This window comes from Carassius carassius, chromosome 16, assembly GCF_963082965.1.
Source record: "Carassius carassius chromosome 16, fCarCar2.1, whole genome shotgun sequence".
NCBI classification, from domain to species: Eukaryota; Metazoa; Chordata; class Actinopteri; order Cypriniformes; family Cyprinidae; genus Carassius; species Carassius carassius.
In genome coordinates, this window is record NC_081770.1 from 18,824,376 (window position 1) to 18,837,884 (window position 13,509).

Below are 13,509 nucleotides of genomic sequence, written 5' to 3' on the forward strand. Positions count from 1 at the left end.
GGTAAACACATTCCAGCCAAAGGTTCTTCAGCTACCCCCACTCCCCTCGTACGCCTAGGACTTTTTTTTTACTCCATGTCACTCACCACCTCCGTCACGACACAATACACAAACAGCAAGGTTGCCCCCCCTTCCACCGCCACCTCTTAGGTTTTTTTTTATTCTTCCAACAGCTTTTCCCAACCCCCACATACACCCCAGGGGCAAAGGGGGCCTACCTCCTGCCAGCAAGCAGCCTTATTGTTCAAAGCCATTCGCATTTAAGATGAGGATAAAACACATACGCTATATAATCTCTTTACACCTAGCACTGCCCAGAATGCTTTGTCTGAGTGTGATAGCTTAGTACAGGCACACCTCTGGAGGAGACTGAACATCAAATGTCACCAGAATCAGGAACGGGAAAAAGAAACGTTAATTCCTAGACACTTTAAGCAACTACATATTTTATGACAGCGGCTTCTCAGGGAATCAAAACCATGACTCCAGCACCATTTGAAATAGAGCTGTAGCGATACACTAATCTCACGATACGATACACGATATTCAGTTCACGATACGATATATCACAACGATTCTATATAATTCGATACGCTTACATCATTTTCTGATAGATTTAAAGGGCACAGAGTGATTTTGGTGACATCTTGTGAGTGTTTCATTTACTTGGATTGAATTAATTGAAATGAAAACTCAAAAAACATCAGACAGCTTGCAAAATAAATGCTTGACAAAATTAATCAAAGATGTGTTGAGAAAATTAGTTCCATTTATTGAAACAGTGCAAACTGTAGCTTACAAGCCTTTGTAAAGTAAATAAAGTGCAACATTGCAATTTGCAATTAACAATGGAGAGTTTAAATGCAAGTGGCCTGTTCTGAACAGTTTCTTTGACAGCTTTTTAGCTTGATACTGAACGTGAGGTAGCCAGTCTAGCTGCCAGGTAAGTAAACATAGTAGTACCATGGCTTCTCCAAAACATCAAATAATTCAAGTCACTAAGAACATTTAACTTAAAACTTAGCTGAGTATTTTAAGGCCTGTAAGCCTACACGTATGTGAGGTAGCCAGTCTAGCCAGCAGAAAAAAATAAACCATGGCAGCCAGACAATAATTGGCTTGGAGGCTTTAACGTGTGCCCTTGTCTGAGCGTACATCCCTGGAATGCAAACCTTGGTGAGGTGTTCGCGGGTTGGAATAGGATAGCGGGGCTCCATCGCGTTCACCATGCGCCTAAAGCCGGGGTTTTCCACCACTGAATACATTCTCAAATCCTGACAAATAAAGTAGGCAATGGACTCTGTAATTTTCTGCGACCTTGGTGAAGCAGATGGAAACTTGTGGGAACAACCGCCATCGATGTCCAGCATAGTTTGTTTTGGGTCATGCGGCCGCTGCTGGTTTGGGTCCTCCGTAAGCATAAAAAGCCAAAGTGCTCCCACACATCTGCTTTTAAGCAGGCGAGAGCCGGATTTATATTCGCCGCCATTCTCTGAATATCCTTGCTCTGACTTGGTAAACAGAAAGAGGTAGACGTCTGTGTCTGTGTAAAGTTAGTACGGGTAACTTGCTCTACAGCAACACTAGCGACTGGCTGACCAAATCGCTCTTCCTGCAAAGCGAACTGGTGTAAACACAGGGGATTTGAATGGGATGTAGGTATCGATACTCGCGGCTAAAAAAATCTATACTTTCTTTGGAAAAAAAATATCGATTTATATCGCGGAATCGATAGAATCTCTACCAATTGAGGTACAGAAAACAATAAAGATTCTGGACCTGATGTAATGATTCAAAAATGGATCTGTTTTCAAGAAATTGCCAATGATGTCATAAATGTTGTGTGCCAAAAGAAAAAAAAATGCAGTCGATGACAACAGCTCCCTTTGCTTTTGTTCCTCTTATGGTAATGTTACCTACCGTGATCTGCATTAGCATGTCTGCCAGGTAGAAGATGTCCCTCATTATAAGTGTGTCCAAAAACCCCTCCCTCCAGGCTAACTACATGGCAGTCAAAACAGCATTACTTCAAATCAATGTCTCCACAGACAGACCCCCCCCCCCCCCCCCACCAGACAGTACCTTAATTTCGCCATGACCAGGAGCCCAAGGTCCCCCCCGGAGGTCAGGGTTCAACACCTGAGATGCGAACACTCAGACATACATTTGCCAACACGCACGTTTTCATCACGCCTCCAGCTAAAACATAATCAGAGGCTGTCTGGGTGCAGGCATGCTAATATGGCAGATCATCTGTGAACATAAAGCAATGTGACACATCCGCCTCCCCCATGCAGAGCCAGTCAACCTTGTGTTTTAAAATAGACCTGATTCAGTCCGCTCCAAGAAAATAAACCAGGATGTGCAGTGATAAAAAAGGAACGAGGCGACCTGGCTGGTGATTCAGAGCTTGACGTGGAAAGGTGAAAGACCCATATGCACACGCTTGTGAGGTAACTGTCCTTGGACAGCAGCGCCCCCACTGCATCAAATTTAGCGTGGGCTGTGTATTTATAGAGCTGAAAAACAGCAGACCGAGCCGCCCGCTGAGCTGATGGATGAATCACTCTCTCAACCTGCAGAGATAAGAGCCAGAGAGAGAGCGATAGCGCACATCTGTAGCCAAGACAAACACTCCTCTCGCTTATGATCTCATCCTTCGCTATTATCCTCCTACACTTAAACCTCCACAACACAATTATGATCCATAATTACCCACCTGGAATGCGGAGCATGCACAGTATATGTTTAACGTAAGCAGGTATAGGGTTTCTCCAGTCACAAGGAGAAATTCCTCCAAACCAATCCTGCGACTGTGTATTTCACATGACCTACAAGTACCATGTTACTACTACATTTTTTTCAAACCTTTATCATGCAGATATTATGTTTTTAGACATTCTTTTACATTTACCACAGTAAACCCAGAAATATATGATGGTACTGAAATTGATGTACCATGTTTTTTGTAAGGTACTTCCATACCATGGTATTTGCTGAATTAAATTTAATGAAGTAGACTAACACATCTTTAGGATGTGTTATATATATATATATATCAGGTAATTTCTTAGAGCATCATATTGATACCATAGTACATTAATATTTTAATTAACATGGTTTACCATAATTTAACCATAGTACAGTCTTTACTTTTTTTTAAGGGATTTTAATATCTTAGTGTATGAATATGTTAATTATTCAATGCTATTATCTGATATAATTACCGCTTCTGCCATAGTACTTTATGTAAATTATACTGATGTTGTAAATTACAGCTGTGAATAAAGCAATTCCACCCTCAACTCAAGGAACACACCCTCAATTTCTTGCCAAGCGAGGCGTTGAAATAATACTCTGTAGTAGGTCCTGATGAGAAAACAGCACACTGACCCCTTTTAACTTCGGTTTATTCCTGACCTAATTTCTGCTCCGCTCTCACTCGATGATGCAGTGTCACTAACACTGAGCCAGCTGTGGGTTACTATAGTACGGTTTACAGTAGCCACATGAAAGTCCATGTCAGACGCGACTAATTCTGCTGACTCAGTAACAAGAGCTTCAGCACCCGCCCTTTGGCGCTAAAACCTTTGGAGACACAAAGGGAACACTGTTCAGAGTACTGGAACTAACCGGCTATAGATTATATAACTGTCAGGTTTTGTCTGTGTTATAAAAAAAAAAATCATGCAGGGTTTGCCAATGTTGCCGAACTATGGAATTATGCCAGTTATGTCTCATATATGAAGATCCATAGGTTTACTTTGTCTGTAATCCTACGTGCAGGGCAAATATGTCAGGAGGGGAGGGGTGACCTGGTTTAAGTGGAAAGAATGTCTTCCTTGTGAAAACAACTTTCCATAAAGCTCCTCTTTTCAATGTAGACAAACTGCATGACCTTATACGGACTGAAGACGGGACACAAATGCAGGAGCTTAGTGAATAGCTCTATCTAGTGGATGTTTCAGGTACCTGACAGACACGAAACAAAATATGCACAGTAAATTATTGATCACAAATTATATAAAATACAACATTTTATATATTATATATCTTTGATTTTCCATAGTGGACATTGTTTTTTAATTTCTTATTATTATTGTACAGAATTAGCTAAAACATTGGTTGTCATTTCTATATGGTATTATAATGTTATTAGGTCTTAAACTATGTTCAGGAATAGCACATAAAGACTAATGTTATACGACTGAGATGTCACAACTGCTAACATATTAGTGCTATATAATAATAAAGCTATATTAGGAATATAAGATCTGTATAATGTAGAAAACATGCATTGTTGTAAGAGAACTTCCTCAACCACTCCTTTAATTATTTTTTTCCGTTTTAACCCCTTTTTTCATTTTTACCAACAAATCGTGGGCTAATCGTAAATGTTTTCCATTTTAAAAGCATATCCTGTAGCATGCGCAAAATTACAGTACTTCATTGTACAGTACAGTAGTGAACAATGAGTGTAATATGGCATGCAGTGTCTAACCATAAGAGGGCGATGCTGCATTGAGAACATTTGCGCAGACACACTTTCTAAAAACTCACGCTGCTGCAAATACCAAACCACACCGTTAGAGGGAGTAATCACTAATATACATTTTCCTCCCATGCCTCAAGTTCTCAGTTTGATCCCAACTTGTTATGTTTTTGATCTTTTATAATGAGCCGGTTTTATAGTGAATAAAACCCGCGGCATCGCGGTTCCCGATCAAATGAACAAATGACTCTTACGAGCAGGTTCTTTTCAGTGAGTCAAAAAACATTAGGCCTACAGCGCGACTAGTGGCAGTCCGATTCCTTAACGAATGATTCTTATGAGCCGGTTCTAATAGTGAATCAAAGCCAAAATGAACATTTGAGACAGTTCATTTTACCCAGTCAAAAATAAATAAATAAAATAAAATTGCAGAGAAAACAAAAACCGGTTCGATTCCCAAACGAACGACTCTTTCGAGTCGCCCTTTCTTTTCAGTGAACCAAAAACACTTAATTCATTTACAGCGCTTAGGCTACTTAATTTATCCGGTTCACTTAGCCAACTGAACTAGCTACAAGTTAGACTACTACTTTTGTCAGTTTAGTGTAATCTAACCTAGTACTAATTTTGAGTTTTGTTGCGGCCTTTAATAAAATTAAACGAATGACTAAATAAAACAAACATCATGTTATTGTAGCTACCCAATTTTAAGCCTGATCTGTTCTGTTAAATTTCATCAATAGACTGCTGAAGAGCAAATGCTATTGAAGCCTAAGCTTGTCACCTTTATCTTCACCCGGACTGTGTCTAGTTATAATGTCTGACCTTTTACAGTCAATGTGTCTGACACGATCTGTCAGTATGCCTACTGTTCTGCGCCAAATCGGTAGGACTTTTGTCTCGCGCAAACCCAAATATATTTTTGATTCCTTGCACATTTTACTAACCAGTAGCCGAGCAAGTTTTCTTGGGCTATAGCCATACAGTGACTAAAATAATGATTTAACGACGTGATTCGTGCAGTGTCGAACAAACCAAACATCCAGGAGTCTCTCACTCAGTTGTGTTTGTCAGGGAGGTTTGCAGGAAGCTGCTCGTGACATCGGCGTGTTCAGAGACACGACCAGCTCTTCCTCGAGACCGAGAATCGTGACGAGATCCGAACATTTCCGGGACGTTTCCAACATTAAGTCATTTAAAAGTTTGAAGAACTCCAGGAAAACTTAGCCTATGCCTCAAGTGGGTCGATTTGAGTCCACCGTGAGAAAGAGAGATTAGGTCTGAATCTTGAAAGGGCGAATTTAATGTTCTTGGGCTTGGTGTTTATTATTAACACCTGGAAATTATGCGAGTAAACGAGCAGATTTATAGTGGATTGCGCAAACGTGGGTAAAATTCTTGTCATATGAGGAAGCTGTCATGGTGGCAGTGTCTGCCAAACAGCAGTAGTGTCTGCACACCCATTGGCTCTCACCCCGGTCTGACTGATGAACCCGGGGTCGCTGGCTCACTGATACCGTCTTATCGCACTCCGCTAGGTGCTCCTTTGAGCTTTACACCAAGTTCTGGCGAGTCTCGCGGGGGCATCCTTCCCAAATCACTCAAAATCCGTGGCAAGGAACTAACAAAGGCCCGAGATCAAAGGCTCTCAGATGATGGAGCTGATTTCCCACATATTATCCTGCATGTAGGCTATTTCATACATTCATTCATGAAGATATATTATCAACTGTCTGCCTTCTCCTCTCAAGTGTTGACAATTACAGTTGTCTGTGTTAATACTGGAGTAAATGGGTTAACAACGATGATGATGAACTAATGGGCTATTATCTTCATCATCATCGAAACATCTTCAGTAGGCTACACGTAAACATTTGCACGTAACTGTAGAGAAAAACATTGGAGTGACCAAAGTATGATGCAGCTGTAGCATATCTTTTCTTAAATAAATGAAAATAGGGGTAACAGATATAGCAGATTTACGTTATTTATAGTCTATTATTATATTAACTGTCGCAAACATTTATTCATTATATTGCTACTAAATATAACGTATGTCGAACATCAAGGATGCATATTGACATTTTGGCTCATAAATATTTCTATGTTAAAGCCAGTAGCTATTCTACATTTAAGCATATATATATATATATATATATATATATATATATATATATATATTATTACATTTTAGTGTAATATTACATTATTACATTTTAGTCTAAATATTTTTTTTTAAAAGGTGCAAAAGCTCTAATTTAGAATTTGACATATAGGCCTATTTTAAATGCAATAATGGCATCAAAACATTGCAAAGTTATACAAAAGTAATATATATATATAAATTGAAAGAGCCTACATATAAATATCAGACATTTGCTTACAATATTGCCAAATTCTGCTTGATTAAAAAACAAAATGCTGAGTTCACACACGCACACACACACACACACACACACACACACACACACACACACACACACACACACACACACACACACAGTGCATCCTTAACTATTACATACAATTTGTAAAGATGTGTAACTTCAAAAAGGTAAATGAGACAAAATAAAATTGAAGAATCAAATCCAACGTCCCCTAAAATAATCATTAACATAGGCTATCGGGATTAGCTATTTTGTGCATTTTTGGATTGGCCAGAAATGATATAGAATTCACAATTTGTGCATGTTTACCTTTCTAACCAGTCTGACATGTTTACTCAGCGAGGGCGGGTTATGCAGCTCCATGATTTCCAGTTTAATCTGAACGCCCGAAAACGCCGAAATGTGTAAAACAAACTGCCGCTAATGGTACTTTTCAACCCTACATCCCCAGCCGATATCACTGAAAACGTGTTACTTTTGGCCGCATAATTAATTTCTGATTGAGCCCTGAAGCAGTTCAACAATATTACGCATCCCCCCCCCACCAATCTGCTGAGTTATTTTTTATGCATATCCATTCACAACATAAGTCTATATATTTTTTTCTCTTCGCATTTGCCCTCGATAAAAAGCAAAATAATAATGAATCATTTCATAAATAATGGGTTTAGGGGCTTATCGAGCGCGCAGTGGCCGTCACTGCGCTCTTATCTCGCCTGGCCACATTGCGTCCGTGTTCCGCTCCCCATACAGAGAGGCGCGCGCTGGACGTGATGTGGAATTATATAGACCTCACTTCCAGTTCCACACAGCACTTCAGTGCATCTAAAACCTCAGACATGGATGACCCTCCACAAAATGGCTCCATGCACACACTAACATCCACCGCCCGACGACGGTAAGAGGCGAATATCGGTGTTTCTGCGCGCCTTTGATACTAACGCGGCTCATAATTAGGCTTTCTATCGACGCCAGATGATTAATATGAGGTCAGGTATGATTTATAGAATTTGTATTTGATTGTATTCGGTCTTGGAGCAAATAGGCCTTTGAGCCTGCAGAATGCAGACATCGATTTGCCATTTATTTTATTATTAACGCGCGCTTTAGACGCATCGTTTAATCTAAAATTACAAAATTCGATTCGATTTTTCACACAAAACCTCCCGCCTGCTCTTTTCCGTTTAGAGGTTAAAACAACAGTCCTCATAACACCATCAATAAATGGACGGGTCTCATCGATATTCCACATTTATAAAACTAAAAAAGAAAAAAATCACATATCGGTCGGATTATTTGTTAGCTACTAAATATGGTAAACACGGTTTATTTGTTTCTCAAGTTTGTTGACACTCACGTGTCGAATTATGAATCTATTTGAAACTGTGCAAATAGCCTCCCTTTATCATCGTCAGACTTTGTTGTTAAATAAAGCTGGTTTTAAAGCAACTCTGAGCATAATAATAATATAAATATAAGAAGATGATACATTATTAAATAGCTACGGAGTAAACGGAAAGAGATTAATGTAAAAGAGTATAATTGGGCACGATAAAGGCTATTAATAATGATCATACAGTAAAATAAATTTCGATTGTCTGAGAATGACAACAACATAAAACTAATATTATCAATCTTTATTTTTATTTATTCATTTTTTTTACAAACGATGAAATGGCATTAAACAAACAGTCAACTTTAGAAAAACTAAAATATGTTTTTATATATCTAGACATAAATGTGCAAAAATGGACGCAACTACTCACGTAAAATTGTTCGTTTTAGCTCCATTCCTGGATTTTTTTTTTTATGAAAAGACAAACAGTGCATTCAAATAAATGAAGCCACCATATTGCCAGTAACATCACTCCTACAATAAATAGGTTGATATGAATGTATATTGAAATGGGCTATACGAAAATATATTGATTTAGATTATAGTAACGAGCAATGTTAGAATAATACCACATCAACAACAACATAATAATAACAAAGGCGGTCATTTAAGTGTAAGAATACGATTTAACACACAAATCTATAAAGGTGTTATTGAATATGTCCTGTAATAATTACGCATTCTTTTCTGTTAAAAATGTCGAACATGTTAGCAGAAGATAAGCTCTTTCCCAACCAAGACACCGGTTATCTCCAGATACCATGAACAGAATGATGATATGACAAGTACAATGTCAGGTCGAGACAAAAAAACAAAACAAAAACAAAAACACCACCACACACATATCATAAAAGAAATTAGATCCAAAACTCTTTGAAATGCATCACCTGTCGTTTGTAGGTTACATTTAAGCAATCTAGCTTGGCTAGCCTGTTTACTCTCACAGTGGTGCAAGAACAAACGCCTAAAACTGATGAGGCCCTTGCATGTGTCAGTGGGACACACATGACACGAGCTGCTGTGTTACTGTACCCTGTCAGTGTTTCCAGTCACGCTCACGCTCGGCACACAGAAGATGCGCGCGGCGCGTAATAACGCACGCGTTCCATCAGTGTTCCTAAAGGTGTGTTCTTTCACAGGTGACGTCCGCTGAGAAGCCAAACAGCCGCTGGATTGACTGCTCGGGAATTACAATTACCTTTGGATACCACTATATATATATATAAGCTTTTGGGGGAAAAGCGCTTTTTTTGGATTTTCACTCAAGGATGATGGAAAAACTGAAATCCGAGCAGTTTCCGCTCAGCCCGAGCGCGGAGGGCGACGCACGCGAGAAACAGGAAGGCACGACGGCGGACACGGGAGAGCATCATCACCCCCCAGAGGAGCGCGGGATCCTCAATGGTGTTGCCAAGGAAACCGAGCTAAAAAAGGAGGTGGCGGTGATCGAGCTGTCCAGGAGAGGAGGGAGCGCGGATATAAAAGGCAGAGAGCTCAAGGCAGACATCAGCCTTAAGGTGCAGACCACCGAGCTGTGCAGACCACCGATTCCACTGCCGCTGCCTCCCAGAGAGCCGCTGAGCGACACTCGAATGGTGCAGTTGAGTCCGCCCGCTTTCCCTGTCCCGGCGCGAGCGATGCTCTACAGCAACATGACCCCACCGCTCGCCACGATCAACAGGTAACCAGCTCCGTGCCGAGTGGGATATCAAACAAAAGATTTGATTTCAAAGTTAAGATGCATTTATGAAAAACATTGCTTAATGAATCTGTATTCCACATTTTTGCGCATTTTAATATTTGGAACTATCCGTTATTTCTGGCTTTTATATTTTCTCTGTAATACACTAAAACATTCTGTAAATAAGACCGATTTTATGATAGCACAACTGAAACGATGGGTAGAATACACTATGGGAGCCTACACTTACTCGCAATTATTTATTTAGCCTTTTAAAATGTAAACGACACAAACATATAATGTATTAAAATAAACAAATATATAAACAACATATAAAAAGGTAAAAGATTCAGCTACTTGTTTTTTTTATCAGTTTTCGTTTTCTCACATATAGCCTATGTTAAATATAATTTAATTGAAATGTTTTATTTAAAAACATTCTATCTTGCCGTACTCTTTTTCAAATCTATTCTATTTTTTTCCCTATATCCAGGCTATATCAAATATGTAAACACTTCGTTTTCCGCATAAGCAATGTAATATGTTAAAGATAAATGTAATGCATAAAAATGTATTTTAATACACTTTCCCAAATCTTTTTCTGTTCTACATTATAATTTAAGTATCTAAGTGATTTCTTTCTTATTTTTAAATAAATTTTTACCTTAGAATATGTAATACAATGCATTAAAATCTATTTTCTTATATAAGCTTTGTCTATTGCATTCTAACACTTTAATTTAAGTGCTTTTTTATCTTGGAATATGTAAAAGATAAATATAATGCATTAAAATAGATTTTTATATACACTTTTTTAAAGCCTTTTCTATTCAATTTCCGTATTTAGGTGCTTTCTTATTTTTAAAGACATTTTATGTTGGAATATGTCAAAGATAAATATAATTAATTATTATTTCTAAGCTATTTCTACTCTTTTCTATTCTATTTTCTGTTTTGTTCAATGACATTTGAAACAGATGAATGGAAACATTTTAGGAAACATCCTTTTTCTTATTTCTAAGCGCTTCCATCGCATGTCCTGAATTCCGTGTGTGTGTCTGTCCTCAGTGGTTTTGCTGGAGAAGCGGATCAGTATGGGATGTATCCCAGCAGTCGAGTGAAACGCAGACCTGCACCGTATGAGGTTGAAATCAGCGATGGTAGGAGCATTTTAGATCTTTCTAAGTATGGTAAACCACTCTTTGGCTGTGATTTTCTCCTTCTCATGATTTGCCATCCATCATCTGTCTCATCTTCTCCATTTAAAGCAACATCATTTGCCAAACAAGCCAGATTTAGTAAAAAAGAAAATATGTTGTAATCCAAAAAATATGGAAGAATGCAAACAAGATGAATATGATAAAATAACAAGATAACTTAATATCTTTATTTGCTTATTTTCTTTACAATTACTTTGTGGCACATTTTTAATTAATCAGTGATTTTCTAATAAATTATTTGTGAATTAATCATTTAAAAAAAGTCATGCGCTTTAATATAACGCTTTTTTTTTAGCTAGGAACATCACATTAGTTGCAGTTGCAAATAATAATAAAAAAATAATAATATTTAGCTAATGTGACAATTTCCATCTTTGCATCCCTAAAAATCATAGTGTGTTGAACAGAAATGCATTTCTTAAAATAAACTGAGAACAAATAGTTTTGTGAAACAAAGAATAATTAAGACCGTAATCAGGGATGTGTGTGTGTGTGTGTGTGTGTGAGAGAGAGAGAGAGAGAGAGAAAGTGGTTACAGTTGCCAATTGGAAAAAAAAAAATGAAATCCGTGTATGCACTGGAGAGATAGCTGCAAGATGTCTATAAAAATGCAAATATGAGTCAATGTGTTTGCTGCGAGTGCTGAGACAGAAAAGCAGGATTCTAATGAGACGAAAACGGCGAATGTGCAAAACAATATGTTCTTATACGATACAGAAGAGCATCAAAGGTAACACTACCTTTAAATTATTCCTTAACTCAAGAGGTTGGGAATCCATTTAACTAAGTGTAATTATAAGAAGTCACTGGTGCATCAGGCAAAGTGAAGCATTGATAGCCCTGTTCCAACAGAGCTGTCTAGGATGAGAAATGGCCCTGAATAATTGAATGTAAAATGCCATAGATAATAGAAAGGTTAATTAATTCTTGGCTAAATAGAGGGAGATAAAGAGCTAATCTATCAGTGAGAAGTGAGTGAACACCTTAGGTGTGTTCACAAGGAAACCACTGTTAAAGCACTCAGCCGCGTCGCAGATTTGTTACGAACAAGAACTAAGAAAATGCCGATTTTGACACCCCAAACCATTGCGAACGAGTATAACCTGACTTACACTTCCTTTGCTCTGCAGGCTCACAGCCCAAAGTCGTGCGACGGATTTTCACGAACAGCCGCGAGCGCTGGCGGCAGCAGAACGTGAACGGTGCCTTCGCTGAGCTGCGCAAGCTCATCCCAACCCACCCTCCAGACAAGAAGCTCAGCAAGAACGAAATCCTCAGATTGGCCATGAAGTACATCAACTTCCTGGCCAAGCTCCTCAACGACCAGGACGACATGGTGGGCGGCGAAACCCCCGCCCGTGATGCCACCCTAGTGCGGGACGACCTCCTACAGGAGATGCTGAGCCCAAACTCCAGCTGCGGGAGCCTGCTGGACGGTGACGCCAGTCCGGAGAGCTTAACCGAAGACCAGGACTCTTCGGTGGAATCCAGGTCTTCGGCGAGGGGACTGCATCACTCCAGCCACCCGATAGACGGAAACGCCCAGCGATGACTGATTTGGGATTGACGAACTGAGAAGGCACAATGCTTCATGGACCTCAACTAGCGTATGTTCATGTTGTGTGCAAGCATATTCTTACATATGACTTTCTGTTAAGCTCTTCTCTTCGCGCTTCGACACTAAGGTGCCCTCTGCGGTCAAACGCTGGTACGGGGGAAAACATCAGGTAGATTTTTAAGTCCACACTTAGGCAAGGAGTTGTTGATCGCCACCTGGAAACGAAAGAAAACTGATTGAATGGTACCCACATCTCATTAGGTACACCGCTGTGAAGAAGGTCACTGGAAACAGCTGGACTTGTACAACGAAAAAGAGCAGTTGAAGCAAGAATATAAATAGTTCACCCACCCAAAAATGACCATTTTGGCATCATTTACTCACCCTTGTGTCACTCCAAATGTGAGTTTCTATCTTCATTGGAACCTAGAAGAAAAAACTTGAACCGACAGTCAATGGGGTCCAATTTTACTCGTTTTGGATCCCACTGACTTCCATTGTACCAATGACTTCTGTTGTTCGTCACTAGATTTAAAAGTTTGAAGTCACATGAGCGTGAGTAAAAGATAAAAATTATGATGGTCTTGATTACGGACGCCTCGGCTTTGAGTTTGTGCGACATCTTTGAGACAGTATATGTACATACTGGGTATTGTAATGAGTTATGACTTTTATTTTAAGTATTACTAGCATCAATGGCAATAGCAACAAAATGCTGTTTGGAAAAAATGCCATTTCGTAAATGGTTTTTTGGTATTATATTTCGAATCCCACT

At 39.1% G+C, this 13,509-nt stretch overlaps 1 pseudogene; it reads left to right on the forward strand.

Annotated features, from left to right (window-relative positions):
* The first annotated feature begins 7,661 nt into the window (after positions 1-7,661).
* On the forward strand, positions 7,662-13,264 carry LOC132159799 (T-cell acute lymphocytic leukemia protein 1 homolog; annotated as a pseudogene).
* The last annotated feature ends 245 nt before the right edge of the window (positions 13,265-13,509 follow it).